This window comes from Rhipicephalus sanguineus, chromosome 3, assembly GCF_013339695.2.
Source record: "Rhipicephalus sanguineus isolate Rsan-2018 chromosome 3, BIME_Rsan_1.4, whole genome shotgun sequence".
In the NCBI taxonomy this organism is placed as follows: Eukaryota; Metazoa; Arthropoda; class Arachnida; order Ixodida; family Ixodidae; genus Rhipicephalus; species Rhipicephalus sanguineus.
Genome location: NC_051178.1, coordinates 188,862,062 through 188,871,233, shown reverse-complemented (window position 1 = coordinate 188,871,233; position 9,172 = coordinate 188,862,062). Strand labels below are relative to the sequence as shown.

At 51.4% G+C, this 9,172-nt stretch overlaps 1 long non-coding RNA gene across 1 annotated transcript; it reads right to left on the bottom strand.

Annotated features, from left to right (window-relative positions):
• Window positions 1–1,410: 1,410 nt before the first annotated feature.
• LOC119387877 (uncharacterized) lies at window positions 1,411–9,166 on the bottom strand. Its single transcript, XR_005182581.2, has 3 exons — window positions 8,983–9,166; window positions 6,379–7,449; window positions 1,411–3,131 (listed from the first exon to the last, which is right to left on the bottom strand). It is a non-coding gene; the product is annotated as an uncharacterized LOC119387877 (long non-coding RNA).
• Between the last annotated feature and the right edge of the window lie 6 nt (window positions 9,167–9,172).

The following is a 9,172-nucleotide window of genomic DNA, read 5'->3' as shown; positions in this document are numbered from 1 at the left end:
CCCGCCTAGGAATTTACTTAGCTTTATGGGGAGGCGGCCTTTTAAAAGTAAACGGCATGCTTCCTGTGAGTCGGAGATGATAATGGTCTGTGGTTCCTCCCTTCGTTCTTCGGTTAGAATGGAGCAGGGGGCTTGGAGGAGATAAACAGGTGTCTATCGGAGGGGTAGTAAAATAGGCGGGGGGGGGGGGGGGGGCTGCCCTTCTTCACCCCCCAACCTCTACACACGCACTGTCAAAAGCGTAGACAAAAATGGCACTTGTCCCTCCCTACCCTAACCTTCTGAAAGCGAGTACTGCACACTGGAGTGTGCTAGACTATCGACGAAATTTCGTCTGTTCGGGACGAATCTTCGCAGAAAAGAATACAGATGTGGTCCAAGATGACATTATATATATATATATATATATATATATATATATATATATATATATATTATATATATATATATATATATATATATATATATATATATATATATACAGCGAAAAGATGGACCACCGCATCAATTTTGACGACGCCCGGGCCATCGGCACGGAAGGCAACCACACAAAAAGGCAGTTGTTGGAATCCTGGCATATACAAACAACACCGGGAAACGTCAACCGCTGAACTGGAACATTGCCGAATGTGTACGTGCACGGTCTATGGAGCCAGTGGAAGAAACACCGCGGCAAGAAGAACGGCGGGAAGAAGGACGAGGGAGAGGGGGACACCACCAAAGAAACTCGCTAGCCTCGGAGCCGGCCGAACAGTCACCCCTGAGGAAGGGACCGAATCGGTCCCGAAACGTCGGGTCAGTTTCATAGCTTTTAAACTTTAACTTTTGCAAAGTGGCTGGAGAGTTTATTATTTGTCGTATGAATTTTTCACCCAGCCAGACAGATCTCTGTCGAATATGTTCACATTTAAATCTTCATTTATTACTCAGCCTAGGAACGGAAGAAAATCACACAACGGGAGGTGAGAGCATTGAACTATTTCTTGGCGCGAGCGCATCTACTGTAAGAAGTCTCCTCCATAACGTTGCACTTAATGTATGAAACGGAGTACAGAACGTTTTACTGTTCAATGAAGGTCATTTCATGATTTTGTTTTGTGTCGCTCCGCTATGTAGAGAGCCTTATTCGGTGGTTGCCGTACGGATGGCTTGCACTGACGTCACGGAAACCGCCATGTTGGAGTACCAACATGGTGGGACGCTAATGTTGTCATGTCACGTTAATGTTATCAGTACATCGCATGCAGGTATATCTGTTATTCGTGCACAGAGGCCACAAACGTTCCAGCAGCGCCGTCATCACATTTAAGCAGGTTAAACGGCAAGTGATTACGCTGCCTTGACGTCATCAAAGCCGCCATTGCACAAGGTCCAAGGTCAAGTGCACAAAGTCCGAAATTGAAGAACAAATTTCACGAAATATAGTTTTATTGTTATAGTTTGTACAACTGTATACAGGATAGAAATTCGGAGAATAATAAAAGATGTGATGCGTCGCGTGTGCATGTACGATGGTTCACCTATATTTACAGCGTTGCAGAGTTTCACACACACTCCAACAATCGCGTTCGGCCGACAATTTAAATAACTTTCGAGTGACGTCACACGCAGGAGGATAATGCCACGCTATACATTTACAGCAACTTGTTGGTCTGGGCGAGCTTGGGGAGCCAGTTTTTACATGAGAACTAAGCACGCCGCCTATAATAGTTATAAATTAAGGATAGGAATGGCTGAGAGCGGAAGGGAAAAAAATGTACGAAATGTCTCTTACGGGTGTCATCGAAGCTGCAGATAAGCAGATTTTGTTTTGAAAAAAAAATAAACGCGTACATTTTTTTCTCAGCTCTGAGGTCACTCCACTTAAGGATTACTATATACTGAGCCCCAGAGTCGTTTATGACGTGTTTGATCTCTTTATATGTCGACAATAAAAGAAAAAAAACTGCATTAGCGGTCATTTATTAGTCAGGACAGATGATTTCAATTTTATGGTCCCGACAAAACATATTGTCTCTGGTCACTGCTGTCAATATCGCTCAAGCGCGCCCCACATTCAAAAAGTATCGCACAAACACACCATCGCGCACTCAGCGTTATCGACTAGCTCAAATACAAAACAATACCGTCCTAGCTTTTGAAGTATTTGAAGTGGATGAATGGATGGATATGTATGAAGAAAAAGTACAAGTACAAAACAGGCGTAGCGATTGTCAGCGTATAGTTCCAGACCACGGAAACGACTTATTTCTTTTCGGCCGCGACAGCGCATGTCTCTCAGTTCTGTATACATTGGCCGTGTGTTCCAGTGCTCATCCAGCTAAGCAGACAGCTAAGCGGACAGCGACCATCTTGAGTCTAATTCAAATTCCAGCAAAGCATGCAGACAGCTTCGCTCAGACGGCGTCGAAGTAAGGAAACGATGCAGGTTGTTTCGCTGTCGAATCAAGATGGTGGCGGATCAAAACACTTCGAAGAGAAAGCCCTCTGCTCACAGGAAAGCAATGTCACGCTTTCTTACACGCGCCTAACGTAAGCCAGGCTCCACTTTTCATGGGTTACCACACGAAACATGTTTTAAAAGACAGTTGTGTTTTTCTTGGATTTCCCTTGTCGACACGAGGTATAGCGTCACGTCGCGATGACGTCTTCAAGACGAATTCCGTTGCTCGGGTTGCTCAACGTCAAAGCTGTTCTCCCAGCCATCAGTGTACCGACTATCTTCCATGCTGGCCAGAAACATAACACACTTCCACGGTCAAATATTAACACATTGTCGAATTCGCCATGTCGACAATTCATCTTGGGTTCAGAGGACTGCTGTACAAATCCTCTCTCGTTGTCTCAAAGCGCCGTCGTTGCAGAATTTGGCGATGTCCAGAACAGCTGTAGCGTCCACTGCCATCGGTCGTTGCAGAGGCCTGCGGGACGCTCACTCGAACTTTGATGCGTGCATATTGTCTTATTTCTACCTAACAATATCACAGTCTCTCCGCGGTGTGGTCAACGTTGACATTCGATGAACTCTTTATGACAAAAGTGGTTCACGGTATGGCCACCTTGGGATACGTGCATCGTGGGCACCGGTCGCCGAGGGGGTTGCCCTTCTGGTACTGGTACACGTATGTGTCCTGCGCAGGGATAAAAAGAGAGAATATAAGCGAATGCAGATGAACGTCTAGGCAAAATTCCTCATTAGCACAGTCAATCAGGGGCGTAGCCAGAAATTTTTTTCGGGGGGGGGGGGGTTCAACCATACTTTATGCATGTTCGTGCGTGCGTTTGTATGTGTGCGTGTATATACGCAAGCGAAACTGAAAAATTTCGGGGGGGGGGGTTGAACCCCCCGACCCTCCCCCTTGGCTACGCCCTTGGTTATCACAGTGAATGTGATAACATTTTTAATGTACCCGTTGTATAGCTTAAAGGGGTCCTGACTCCTGAACCATTTTCCCAAGTAATGATTCATTGATCCCGGTACCGGAGTTTGTTGCCTCATGAACCGATTGCCGCAAAAATCTTGCGAATCCGTCAGGTACGAGCGAAGTTGCAGGGATTTGTCGCACGCTGTAAACGCTTTCTCTCTTCTTTCGTCCCGACGAGGGAGCTGGAAGTTACACAGGGAGGGATGACAAGGGGGAATGAAGCTACGTCACGTGCGCGTCGTGACCTTGAGCACGCGTCATTAAACGCGCTCGTCTCTCCCGGTGTTACTTCGTTGCGGGCTAGTGTCACTACTATGTAATGCCGTAATGTAATGGCGTGCCGCCCGGCACGCGAGGCGGCACGCCATGGCAGGGAGCGCATCTGATCCAAACAACGCTTGGCTTATGTCGGCTGTCGGCCAATAGCAGCAATCTGTTGTGTGACGAAATATCTGTTGCATGACGGCCCTCCGAAGAAAGTGTACGGGCTTCTGTATGAAGAGTGGGCGCTTGAGAAAGTAGCAAATTCGCGCTCCGCATGTTAACTGTACTTGCCGCGCACGACTGCAAGATTTGGCTGAGCTGTTCACAGCATCTGCTTTCCGCTCTATGTGTTTTTTTTTTTTTTTTCACCAAGCACAAGGGGTGGTTCAAGACTCCTTTAAGGGTGTGGCGACCACTGCGCACAGACGTACGCAGCCTCCGTCTCGTCATTGATTAGCCCGGCGTGACACAGCTACCTGCTGCAACACGTTTCCGATAAAAGACAGCGCCACGCAGTTCCGTCGGAGGCTTACGTCACCACCGCTGGCTATATAACCCAAGCTACCAAGCTTGGTTTCATGTTTGTTTCTCTAACCTTTCGAAGCGCAGCATCGGCATGCTTGCCCTGCTGCTGCTACTACGTTAATAAACATCATTTTGTTTTATGTTGGGATCCGTCCTTCACCGACTCCGCATCCCACATCTGGTGACCCGGAAAACGAACAAACCGCACCGCCATGACCCGGACCTTGGAATGACCTTCCAGAAGATTCCACGGGACCCTCACGCCGAGTCAACCGACCTCTGACGCGCCTATCACGATGGCGCTGCGACCGGATGAAACCACGGCGCACTGCATCTTGCTGCCGCCGGAGTTTCCCGAATTCTGGCCGCAATGTCCAGCCATCTGGCTCATCAAGATGGAGGCTGGTTTCTCCCTGCGTCACATCGTCTCGCAACAGGACAAGTACGCCATCACGGTAGCTATGCTTCCTCCTGCTCTGCGACGCGTTGTGCCTCCTCTTGGGCCGCAGGCATACGACCAACTTCGAGGGTTCGTGCTAGCCCCACCGCAACCGGCAGCAACCGTGCCCGCACCCGCCGCAGCAGCCGTGCCCGCACCCGCCGCAGCAGCCGTGCTCGCACCCGCCGCAGCAGCCGTGCCCGCACCCGCCGCAGGAGACGAGCCCCCGGCACCCGCTTCGGCAGACGAGCCCCCGGCACCCGCTTCGGCAGACGAGCCCCCGGCACCCGCTTCGGCAGACGAGCCCCCGGCACCCGCTTCGGCAGACGAGCCCCCGGCACCCGCTTCGGCAGACGAGCCCCCGGCACCCGCTTCGGCAGACGAGCCCCCTGCACCCGCGACGGCAGACGAGCCCCCTGCACCCGCGACGGCAGACGAGCCCCCTGCACCCGCGACGGCAGACGAGCCCCCGGCACCCGCGACGGCAGACGAGCCCCCGGCACCCGCGACGGCAGACGAGCCCCCGGCACCCGCGACGGCAGACGAGCCCCCGGCACCCGCGACGGCAGACGAGCCCCCGGCACCCGCGACGGCAGACGAGCCCCCGGCACCCATGACGGCATCAGCACCTACTGATCCTGTGTGCGACACCCGAACCAGCGCTGCTTGTCAGGTGTTCGCTGACACCACGGGTGTCACCCTAACCGAGCCACCTCAGACTGTCCCGACCACGCTGGTTGGCTTCGAACATCATACTGTCCCGACCGCCGATCCTGCCCAAGCTGTCGAGCGGCAGCGCAAACATGACGACGCCCGCACCGACCGCGACCACCCGGTCCCAGTCTCCCTGGGCGGACCAGCACAAGGCCACACCTGGCACCCCAACCTTGGTCCACTCGGCCCTCCTGAAGCGTCTCTCCGCAGCGCCGCCCGTCAGCGGAACAGCTCGCAAAAGCCACTAGGTTTCTACACCCGTCCTCTACGCCACTCTCAGCCCCGACCCCCAGGAAAAAATTGAGCACCCGTTCGCCACTCCGTGTTACCGACCAGGACAGGACCGACTCAAGCCCGCGTACATCGCGGCGAACGACCCTGGCAGCGCCACTCTTTCAACTGGCGTCCGTCCACAGCCACCGACGTCGCAGCCCGCTCCTTTCACGGCACGCTCTGGACGTCTGGTACGCCTCCCAGATTTCTACAGACCCTGAGGGCTCTGCACTCCGCGGGGGGGTGATGTGGCGACCACTGCGCACAGACGTACGCAGCCTCCGTCTCGTCATTGATTAGCCCGGCGTGACACAGCGACCTGCTGCAACACGTTTCCGATAAAAGACAGCGCCACGCAGTTCCGTCGGAGGCTTACGTCACCACCGCTGGCAATATAACCCAAGCTACCAAGCTTAGTTTCATGTTTGTTTCTCTAACCTTTCGAAGCGCAGCATCGGCATGCTTGCCCTGCTGCTGCTACTACGTTAATAAACATCATTTTGTTTTATGTTGGGATCCGTCCTTCACCGACTCCGCATCCCACAAGGGGAACAAGCGACCGACGGGAAGCATGACGCATAGCTTCAGCCTTGGAAGCGTGATACCCGGGTCAATAATTCCTTCCAAATTATGGCATCGATGTACGCCTGGATGCAATATTAAGACGGTTTTTGTGTATCGCTCCCTCTGCTTGCTGAGAAAGCAAGCTTGTCCGCATCGATGACACGGTATACGTACCTCTCCTCCCATGTACTTTGGCAGGTTTCTCCGGTCGATGTATTGCAGGAGGCTTTCCTTGCTACTGAATATTACGCGCTGCACCCCCTCTGACGGAAGCATGCCCTTCACGATCTTCCAGACAGCTGTAACAACGGAAAAGCAGGGTTACTCTCGCGCATTGTATATTTCCCGCATAACAAGAAGAAAACGACGAAAGAATAAGATGCCAGATTAGCTCAAGCACAGCTTGCTATGTATATGCCCTGCTTGTGGAGTCAGATCTCGATGTCTGCGACACAGCCAGTAGTGAGTAACGTAGATGCTAAAATGGCCTGCTAAGTACGAGGTCGTGGGTTCGATTCTTGGGCAAGGTGGCATTATTTCGACAAAGCGCGCCCACGTACTTCGATTTCAGTTATCGTTGAAGAACACCTTGGTGGTCAAAATTAATCCGCAGTCAACAACTACGGCTTGCTTCATAATCATATCTTGTTTTCGCAAGCAAAACCCCAGTACTTACTTCTTTTTTTTTTATTTAAAGAACCCTGTAACGCCGCCACTGCGTAACAAATGTGCACCGCACCATAATGACGAGAAAGCATATGTTGACATTGCGCAGACACCGAAGTGTTTTAAAGGCACACTCAACCAGCGTAATTATTTTATTAATTACTCGACGATCGCGAGCACGTCTTCAGTGCGTATTCGCGTACTACTGTCGTAGAACTTTTTTAGCGCACTGAACAGCACAGGACTTCAGTGCGCTAAGAAAGTTCTTACCGACATGGACAAGCATGTGCTCTTCCACAATATTACTCCCTTATTACTCTCCACATGTGTAGGGTAGCAAAATGGCCGTAGTCTAGTTAACCTTTCTACTTTTCCTATATTCCTTCTCTCTCTCTCTCTTGCTCCCTTATTGCCCTCCCCATGTGTAGGGTAGCAAACCGGACGTAGCCTAGTTAAGCTTCCTGCCTTCTCTGTATTCCTTCTCTCTCTCTTTCTCTTGCTCCCTTATTCCCCTCCCCATGTGTAGGGTAGCAAACTGGACGTAGCCTAGTTAACCTCCCTGTCTTTCCTGTATTCCTTCTCTCTCTTGCTCCCTTATCCCCCCCCATGTGTAGGGTAGCAAACTGGACGTAGCCTAGTTAACCTCCCTGTCTTTCCTGTATTCCTTCTCTCTCTTGCTCCCTTATTCCCCTCCCCATGTGTAGGGTAGCAAACTGGACGCAGCCTAGTTAACCTCCCTGCCTTTGTATCCCTTCTATCCCTCTCTCTTGCTCTATTATTCCCCTCCCCATGTGTAGGGTAGCAAACTGGACGCAGCCTAGTTAACCTCCCTGCCTTTGTATCCCTCTCTCTCTCTCTCTTGCTTCCTTATTCCCCTCCCCATGTGTAGGGTAGCAAACTGGACGTAGCCTAGTTAACCTCCCTGCCTTTGTATCCCCTCTCTCTCTCTCTCTTGCTCTCTTATTCCCCTCCCCATGTGTAGGGTAGCAAACTGGACGCAGCCTAGTTAACCTCCCTGCCTTTGTATCCCTTCTCTCTCTCTCTCTCTCTTGCTCCCTTATTCCTCTCCCCATGTGTAGGGTAGCAAACTGGACGCAGCCTAGTTAACCTCCCTGCCTTTGTATCCCTTCTCTCTCTCTTGCTCTCTTATTCCCCTCCCCATGTGTAGGGTAGCAAACTGGACGCAGCCTAGTTAACCTCCCTGCCTTTGTATCCCTTCTCTCTCTCTCTCTATCCCTCTCTCTCTCTCTTGCTCCCTTATTCCCCTCCCCATGTGTAGGGTAGCAAACTGGACGCAGCATAGTTAACCTCCCTGCCTTTGTATCCCTTCTCTCTCTCTCTCTTGCTCTCTTATTCCCCTCCCCATGTGTAGGGTAGCAAACTGGACGCAGCCTAGTTAACCTCCCTGCCTTTGTATCCCTTCTCTCTCTCTCTCTCTCTCTTGCTCCCTTATTCCCCTCCCCATGTGTAGGGTAGCAAACTGGACGCAGCCTAGTTAACCTCCCTGCCTTTGTATCCCTTCTCTCTCTCTCTCTTGCTCTCTTATTCCCCTCCCCATGTGTAGGGTAGCAAACTGGACGCAGCCTAGTTAACCTCCCTGCCTTTGTATCCCTTCTCTCTCTCTCTCCCTCTCTCTCTCTCTTGCTCTCTTATTCCCCTCCCCATGTGTAGGGTAGCAAACTGGACGCAGCCTAGTTAACCTCCCTGCCTTTGTATCCCTTCTCTCTCTCTCTCTCCCTCTCTCTCTCTATTGCTCCCTTATCCCCCTCCCCATGTGTAGGGTAGCAAACTGGACGTAGCCTAGTTAACCTCCCCGCCTTTATATCCCTTCTCTCTCTCTCTCTTGCTCTCTTATTCCCCTCCCCATGTGTAGGGTAGCAAACTGGACGCAGCCTAGTTAACCTCCCTGCCTTTGTATCCCTTCTCTCTCTCTCCCTCTTGCTCCCTTATTCCCCTACCCATGTGTAGGGTAGCAAACTGGACGCAGCCTAGTTAACCTCCCTGCCTTTGTATCCCTTCTATCCCTCTCTCTTGCTCACTTATTCCCCTCCCCATATGTGGGATAACAAACTGGACGTAGCCCAGTTAACCTCCCTGCCTTTCCTGTATTACTTCTCTCTTACTTTCTCCAGCCTGACGTGAAAGAAAAAAAAATTGGGCGGTAAATTAGGTTGCGGTGTTTAACGTCGCAAAACAACGCGCGACCGTATATGTATAGTATGGGTGACTACGGATTAATTTTGACCAGGGATCGAAACCAGGACAGCGTCCTTCGAAGCAGAATGCCACGGCCACTTGGCTA